This window comes from Danio rerio, chromosome 7 (assembly GCF_052040795.2).
Source record: "Danio rerio strain M-AB ecotype USA chromosome 7, GRCz13ab, whole genome shotgun sequence".
Lineage (NCBI taxonomy): Eukaryota > Metazoa > Chordata > Actinopteri > Cypriniformes > Danionidae > Danio > Danio rerio.
The window spans coordinates 45,815,798-45,823,990 of NC_141027.1; positions in this window are offsets into that span (position 1 = coordinate 45,815,798).

Below are 8,193 nucleotides of genomic sequence, written 5' to 3' on the forward strand. Positions count from 1 at the left end.
TTTCCTGTCTGAGAACACAAAATAAAAAGACTTTTATATAAAACTGTTTTGAACATTGTTGACATAATTCAGCTGATTGCTGACTGCCTCTAACTGGAATTTAAGTTCACAATAATAATGTGTTATTTGAGTAAATATCACTTGCAAATATTGTCAATTTCCTCCAAGCTGAGAGAGAGTAAAAAAACAGAAAAACAAACAACAACCAAAAAACTAATATGATTTTAAACTCTAAGCTCGATATTCATAGCGCTGTTAATTCCACAGGGACTACATCGCCTGTTAGTGACTGTTGTATACAACACACAGATGGAGTAAACACTTAGGCTTAATTAAGAAAATGCAGCAGGCCAGTAGTAGTGGAAATGCATTTAGTGTGAAACATAGACTATGTCGTTATTGGAGAATTGCCACGGTGGCCTATCTTGAAGCCATTTACCAAGAACTGAGTGCTGTGTGGCTGATAATAAAGCCTAAAGAAAATCTTTAGCTTTTGGGAAAGACAGATGTCTCCAACATTTAATTAGTCTTCATTTGATGTGCTCTCTACTTGCACCACCTTATCCTTTGGTCCTCAAATTTTCGCCATTTTGAAATGAGTGTCCAAGTGGTTGATTAGCACAAACAATTAGCCAACATGGCACACTGAAAGCAGGAAGAGGCCTGGGGGAGTCTTTCTAATTAGAATCGTAGCCGCAGCGTAAGACAGTTGGTGTGTATCATGTTAGATAAGATTCAAGCAATGATTTCAGCAGGGGACTCGTCCTGAGCCAGAATTAATCATGTATTGCAAGGCCTCTTTGTGGCTGCTTTGCAAGCCCATAGAGCTAATGTCTGGGTGAACTTCCCTTTTGTCAGATACCAACAATGACTTTGCATCTTCCTTTTTCTCCCTCTCAAGTGTCTCCCTTGTGAACCTCTCCTTGTGGAGTTTACTGTGGAGGGCTGTTCTCATGACACATACCACAGCATCTGGTCAGGGGATTCTGATTACTCTCAAAGACTCATTGGAAAACATGTAAGGGAAAGCAGGTGATTTTTAGGTTTTTTTTTTTTTTTTAGATCACATGCCTTTTTGCCAGTTTCTTATTGCAGGCTGCTCTTTCAGTAAGACAAAGCACTTCTTTCCTCTTCCATTGACATATTTGACATTGATCATCTGTATAGCCAGTTAACAGGACATTTAAGGGGCACTGGAAGGTCTATTGCAGCTAATGAGGTCAGGCAGTAAAGTTAGAGCAGAATTAATTGCTTACATAATTCTGTCTTTTTCTCTCCATCCTCTTTTTCAATAAAACACACTCCATGGGAAGATCAACCAAGAGGTGAGACTTACTATTTGACCAGCAATACATAATCAATAAATATATCAATCAATCAAACAATCAATCATAAATATAAATTAATAATATATCAGACATACTGTATAAGCTGATAAAATGTTTTCCTTTGGCTTTTTGGGGTGAATTATAGTTACATACTGATTGTTACAGAAAAAAAACAAATACTGGGAAATGTATCTAGACTGATGGCATTTCATTCATTCTTAAAATGACAGAAAAATCACCTGTTTTGTTATTAGATATTATGCTGAAAAATAATTTAAATAGTAGCTTAAAAGGAACATTTGTGAAGTAGTAATGGTTTTTGTTGTTCTGACGTCAGCTACAGATGTGACTGTCTTGTGGAAGAAAGTAGGCAAGGCAAGGCAAGGCAAGGCAAGTTTATTTATATAGCACATTTCATACACAGTGGCAATTTAAAGTGCTTTACATAAACAAGAATAAAAGAAACAAGTAAAAAAAATAAATAAAATAAAAACAAATAATAAAACTGATTAAAAAACATAAAAACAGGTCAAATGTGATATAAAAGAATGAAGAAGAAGAGAAAATCATAATAGCGCAATCTGTCAGACAAAGCACAGTGCTCATTCAGTAAAGGCACAGCTAAACAGATGTGTTTTCAGTCTTGATTTGAACATGCCTAATGTTGGTGCACATCTGATCATTTCTGGAAGCTGATTCCAGCAGCGGGGGGCATAGTGGGTGAAAGCTGATTTACCTGCTTTGACTGAACTCCTGGAACTTCTAGTTTATATGATCCTAATGATCTGAGTGATCTGTTGGGTTTGTATTCAGTGACCATATCTATAATGTATTGAGGTCCTAGGCCATTTAGTGGTTTATAGACCAGTAAAAAAACTTTAAAATCTATTCTGAATGTAACTTGGAGCCAGTGTAGAGACCTGAGGACAGGTGTGATGTGCTCTGATTTTCTGGTTCTGGTCAGAATTCTGGCTGCAGCGTTCTGGATGAGCTGCAACTGTCTGACTGTCTTTTTAGGAAGGCCAGTGAGGAGGCCGTTACAGTAATCCACCCTGCTGCTGATAAAAGCATGAACAAGTTTCTCTAAATCTTCACTGGAAACAAAGCATCTGATTCTTGCTATGTTTTTGAGATGATAGTATGCTGATTTACTGACTGCTTTGAGATGACTATTGAAAAAAGAAAAAAAAGAAAGTAGTTCCTCATACAAAATTATTTTTAGACTCTGATTTTCTTTTATTTATGCATGATTATACCATCAAACTGTTGTATAAACGCAATCTCATACTTGTGGCAGTGCAATATGGCTATATATCGTCACTGCTGGGAAGATATTGTGGTACGCATTCCACCAGTGCCAATATACAGCCATATCACACTGCTACAAGCATGATATATGCCCTGCAACTTTTCTACTATGATACACCTAAAAGGCTTTATTAGAAATTATTCAGAGAGAGGTGATGGTACTATTATTATTATTATTATTAGGGGCCAAGCACCGTAGGTGCGTAGGCACCTATTGCTTTCGTTAGTGTTCTTATTAGGGGCCAAGCACCGTAGGTGCGTAGGCACCTATTGCTTTCGTTAGTGTTCTTATTAGGGGCCAAGCACCGTAGGTGCGTAGGCACCTATTGCTTTCGTTAGTGTTCTTATTATTATTATTATTATTATTATTATTATTCTTCTTCTTCTTCCGTTTCTTCCGCCGGATTTGAATGGCAGCCCATATAGGCGTATGAGGGAAAGTTGTATAATTTGGCACAATGATAGAGGCCAGTATTAACATTAATCAGACCAAACATGAAGTCTCAAAATCAAACTCTCTAGCGCCACCACTTGTCCAAACTTTCACGTATGTTTATCATCATAACTTTTGAACCGAATGGGCTACAATCAAAATTCTTTTTTCCTCTGATTCCTTGGCTCAGTCCGATTCAAACCCACCCTATGACGTCATTTTCCGTCATGAATTTTTTCGCGCTATTTTAAATTTTTCGAAAAACCTATTTGATCGAACTCGTCCTAGGCCGTGTGTCCGATTTTCACCAAAATTGAATCACATGATCTACAGACCATGCCAACCAAAAGTTATGGAATTCAAGTTGATTAGACCAACCGTTTTTGTTTAACTTGCGAACTAATTTAACGAAGAACTTGCGAAAATGGACTTGAGGCGATATCTCTGTAATGCATTCACCGATTCACACCAAACTTGGTGTGTGTTATGACAACTAGGGTCTAAGGTTAATTGCGGAGTTTCGGCACACTGCCCCCTAGTGGTCCGGAGATACAAAAAACTTGCTTTTTGGCTTATAACATCTCAACCTTTCGTCCGAAACTCATAAAACTGGTCTCATTACATCCGGCAGAGCATGTCAAGTCGAATGATGTCTGATTTTCACAGGTCAGCCATTTTGGGCGTCGCCCATTTCGATTTTTGGCCAAAAATGCTATATTTTACCAACATATTCACATATCATTACAAAACATGGTAAGCATCTGGCACAATGATAGAGGACAGTATTAACAATAATCAAACCAAATATGAAGTCTCAAAATCAAACTCTCTAGCGCCACCACTTGTCCAAATGTTCATGTATGTTTATCATGATAACTTTTGAACCAAATGGGCTACAATCAAAATTCTTTTTCCCACTGATTCCTTGGATCAGTCCGATTCAAACGCACCCTATGACGTCATTTTCCGTCATGAATTTTTTCGCGTTATTTTAAATTATTCGAAAAACCTATTTGATCGAACTCGTCCTAGGCCGTTTCTCCGATTATCACCCAAATTGAATCACATGATCTACAGACCATGCCAACCAAAAGTTAGATTTTCACCAAAATTGAATCACATGATCTACAGACCATGCCAACCAAAAGTTATGGAATTCAAGTTGATTAGACCAACCGTTTTCGTTTAACTTACGAACTAATTTAATGTAGAACTTGCGAAAATGGACTTGAGGCGATATCTCTGTAATGCATTCATCGATTCACACCAAACTTGGTGTGTGTTATGACAACTAGGGTCTGAGGTTAATTGCGGAGTTTCGGCGCACTGCCCCCTAGTGGTCCGGAGATGCTAAAAACTTGTTTTTTGGCTTACAACGTCTCAACCTTTCGTCTGAAACTCATGAAACTGGTCTCATTACATCCGGCAGAGCATGCCGAGTCGAATGATGTCTGATTTTCACAGGTCAGCCATTTTGGGCGTCACCCATTTCGATTTTTGGCCAAAAATGCTATATCTTACCAACACATTCACATATCATTACAAAACATGGTATGCATCTTCAACCCCATGCCCTGAAAGTACTCAAAAACGTCTGGAGCAGCGCCACCTTATGGCCAATAGTGCTTGGCCCCTTAATTGCTGCTTGCAGCTATATTTATTAGGGGCCAAGCACCGTAGGTGCGTAGGCACCTATTGCTTTCGTTAGTGTTCTTATTATTATTATTATTATTATTATTATTATTCTTCTTCTTCTTCCGTTTCTTCCGCCGGATTTGAATGGCAGCCCATATAGGCGTATGCGGGAAAGTTGTATAATTTGGCACAATGATAGAGGCCAGTATTAACATTAATCAGACCAAACATGAAGTCTCAAAATCAAACTCTCTAGCGCCACCACTTGTCCAAACTTTCACATACGTTTATCATCATAACTTTTGAACCGAATGGGCTACAATCAAAATTCTTTTTTCCTCTGATTCCTTGGCTCAGTCCGATTCAAATGCAACCTATGACGTCATTTTCCGTCATGAATTTTTTCGCGCTATTTTAAATTCTTCGAAAAACCTATTTGATCGAACTCGTCCTAGGCCGTTTCTCCGATTTTCACCAAAATTGAATCACATGATCTACAGACCATGCCAACCAAAAGTTATGGAATTCAAGTTGATTTGACCAACCGTTTTCGTTCAACTTGTGTTCAAATTTAACGAAGGACTTGCGAAAATGGACTTGAGGCGATATCTCCGTAACGCATTCACCGATTCACACCAAACTTGGTGTGTGTTATGACAACTAGGGTCTGAGGTTACAGGCAGAGTTTCGGCGCACTGCCCCCTAGTGGTCCGGAGATATAAAAAACTTGCTTTTTGGCTTATAACATCTCAACCTTTCGTCCGTAACTCATAAAACTGGTCTCATTACATCCGGCAGAGCATGTCGAGTCGAATGATGTCTGATTTTCACAGGTCAGCCATTTTGGGCGTCGCCCATTTTGATTTTTGGCCAAAAATGCTATATTTTACCAACATATTCACATATTATTACAAAACATGGTATGCATGTGGCAGATTAATAGAGGACAGTATTAACAATAATCATACCAAATATGAAGTCTACAAATCAAACTCTCTAGCGCCACCACTTGTCCAAACTTTCACGTATGTTTATCATGATAACTTTTGAACCAAATGGGCTACAATCAAAATTCTTTTTTCCCCTGATTCCTTGGCTCAGTCCGATTCAAACGCACCATATGACGTCATTTTCCGTCATGAATTTTGTCACGCTATTTAAAATTATTCGAAAAACCTAGTTGATCGAACTCGTCCTAGGCCGTTTCTCCGATTTTCACCAAAATTGAATCACATGATCTACAGACCATGCCAACCAAAAGTTATGGAATTCAAGTTGATTAGACCAACCGTTTTCGTTTAACTTGTGAACTAATTTAACAAAGAACTTGCGAAAATGGACTTGAGGCGATATCTCCGTAACGCATTCACCGATTCACACCAAACTTAGTGTGTGTTATGACAACTAGGGTCTAAGGTTAATTGCGGAGTTTCGGCGCACTGCCCCCTAGTGGTCCGGAGATACTAAAAACTTGCTTTTTGGCTTATAACGTCTCAACCTTTCGTCCGAAACTCATGAAACTGGTCTCATTACATCCGGCAGAGCATGCCGAGTCGAATGATGTCTGATTTTCACAGGTCAGCCATTTTGGGCGTCGCCCATTTCGATTTTTGGCCAAAAATGCTATATTTTACCAACACATTCACATATCATTACAAAACATGGTATGCATCTTCAACCCCATGCCCTGAAATTACTCCAAAACGCCTGGAGCAGCGCCACCTTATGGCCAATAGTGCTTGGCCCCTTAATTGCTGCTTGCAGCTATATTTATTATTATTCTTCTTCTTCCGTTTCTTCCGCCGGATTTGAATGGCAGCCCATATAGGCGTATGCGGGAAAGTTGTATAATTTGGCACAATGATAGAGGCCAGTATTAACATTAATCAGGCCAATTATGAAGTCTCAAAATCAAACTCTCTAGCGCCACCACTTGTCCAAACTTTCACGTATGTTTATCATGATAACTTTTGAACCGAATGGGCTACAATCAAAATTCTTTTTTCCTCTGATTCCTTGGCTCAGTCCGATTCAAACCCACCATATGACGTCATTTTCCGTCATGACTTTTTTCGCGCTATTTTTAATTTTTCGAAAAACCTATTTGATCGAACTCGTCCTAGGCCGTGTCTCAGATTTTCACCAAAATTGAATCAAATGATCTACAGACCACGCCAACCAAAAGTTATGGAATTCAAGTTGATTTGACCAACCGTTTTCGTTTAACTCACGAACTAATTTAACGTAGAACTTGCGATAATGGACTTGAGGCGATATCTCTGTAATGCATTCACCGATTCACACCAAACTTGGTGTGTGTTATGACAACTAGGGTCTAAGGTGAATTGCGGAGTTTCGGCGCACTGCCCCCTAGTGGTCCGGAGATACTAAAAACTTGCTTTTTGGCGTATAACGTCTTAACCTTTCGTCCGAAACTCATGAAACTGGTCTCATTACATCCGGCAGAGCATGCCGAGTCGAATGATGTCTGATTTTCACAGGTCAGCCATTTTGGGCGTCGCCCATTTAGATTTTTGGCCAAAAATGCTATATTTTACCAACACATTCACATATCATTACAAAACATGGTATGCATCTTCAACCCCATGCCCTGAAAGTACTCAAAAACGTCTGGAGCAGCGCCACCTTATGGCCAATAGTGCTTGGCCCCTTAATTGCTGCTTGCAGCTATATTTATTATTATTAGGGGCCAAGCACCGTAGGTGCGTAGGCACCTATTGCTTTCGTTAGTGTTCTTATTATTTATTATTAGGGGCCAAGCACCGTAGGTGCGTAGGCACCTATTGCTTTCGTTAGTGTTCTTATTATTATTATTATTATTATTATTATTCTTCTTCTTCTTCTTCTTCTTCCGTTTCTTCCGCCGGATTTGAATGGCAGCCCATATAGGCGTATGCGGGAAAGTTGTATAATTTGGCACAATGATAGAGGCCAGTATTAACATTAATCAGGCCAAATATGAAGTCTCAAAATCAAACTCTCTAGCGCCACCACTTGTCCAAACTTTCACGTATGTTTATCATGATAACTTTTGAACCGAATGGGATACAATCAAAATTCTTTTTTCCTCTGATTCCTTGGCTCAGTCCGATTCAAACCCACCCTATGACGTCATTTTCCGTCATGAATTTTTTTGCGCTATTTTAAATTTTTCGAAAAACCTATTTGATCGAACTCGTCCTAGGCCGTGTCTCCGATTTTCACCAAAATTGAATCACATGATCTACAGACCATGCCAACCAAAAGTTATGGAATTCAAGTTGATTAGACCAACTGTTTTCATTTAACTTGCGAACTAATTTAACGTAGAACTTGCGAAAATGGACTTGAGGAGATATCTCTGTAACGCATTCACCGATTCACACCAAACTTGGTGTGTGTTATGACAACTAGGCTCTGAGGTTAATTGCGGAGTTTCGGCGCACTGCCCCCTAGTGGTCCGGAGATACAAAAAACTTGCTTTTTGGC